This window comes from Arachis stenosperma, chromosome 2, assembly GCF_014773155.1.
Source record: "Arachis stenosperma cultivar V10309 chromosome 2, arast.V10309.gnm1.PFL2, whole genome shotgun sequence".
Taxonomy (NCBI): Eukaryota; Viridiplantae; Streptophyta; class Magnoliopsida; order Fabales; family Fabaceae; genus Arachis; species Arachis stenosperma.
The window spans coordinates 43,186,671-43,187,455 of record NC_080378.1 but is presented as its reverse complement, the minus strand read 5'-3'; the positions used below and the strand labels follow the sequence as shown (position 1 = coordinate 43,187,455).

The following is a 785-nucleotide window of genomic DNA, read 5'->3' as shown; positions in this document are numbered from 1 at the left end:
AGAGTATCAATCTCAAGAACTCCTTTCTTCTGATTAGTCCCATTGTTCACAGGATTTCTTTCAGAAGTGTACATGAATTGGTTATTTGCAACCATTTCAATCAGCTCTTGAGCTTCTGTAGGCGTCTTCTTCAGATGAAGAGATCCTCCAGCAGAGCTATCCAAAGACATCTTGGATAGTTCAGAGAGACCATCATAGAAAATACCTATGATGCTCCATGCAGAAAGCATGTCAGAAGGACATTTTCTGATCAGTTGTTTGTATCTTTCCCAAGCTTCATAGAGGGATTCTCCATCCTTCTGTCTGAAGGTTTGGACTTCCACTCTAAGCTTACTCAATTTTTGAGGTGGAAAGAACTTTGCCAAGAAGGCATTGACTAGCTTTTCCCATGAGTCCAGGCTTTCTTTAGGTTGTGAGTCCAACCACGTCCTAGCTCTGTCTCTTACAGCAAAAGAGAATAGCATAAGTCTGTAGACTTCAGGGTCAACCCCATTAGTCTTGACAGTGTCACAGATTTGCAAGAACTCAGCCAAAAACTGATGAGGATCTTCCAATAGAAGTCCATGGAACTTGCAATTCTGTTGCATTAGAGAAACTAATTGAGGCTTAAGCTCAAAGTTGTTTGCTCCAATGGCAGGGATAGAGATGCTTCTCCCATAAAAGTCGGGAGTAGGTGCAGTAAAGTCACCCAGCACCTTCCTTGCATTGTTTGCATTATTGTTGTTTTCGGCTGCCATGTCTTCTTCTTTGAAGATTTCTGTTAGGTCCTCTGTAGAGAGTTGTGC

General features: G+C 42.0%; 1 non-coding gene across 1 annotated transcript; it reads left to right on the top strand.

Annotated features, from left to right (window-relative positions):
* The first annotated feature begins 224 nt into the window (after positions 1-224).
* Positions 225-332, top strand: LOC130964148 (small nucleolar RNA R71). Its single transcript, XR_009080256.1, has one exon. It is a non-coding gene; the product is annotated as a small nucleolar RNA R71 (small nucleolar RNA).
* Positions 333-785: the final 453 nt, after the last annotated feature.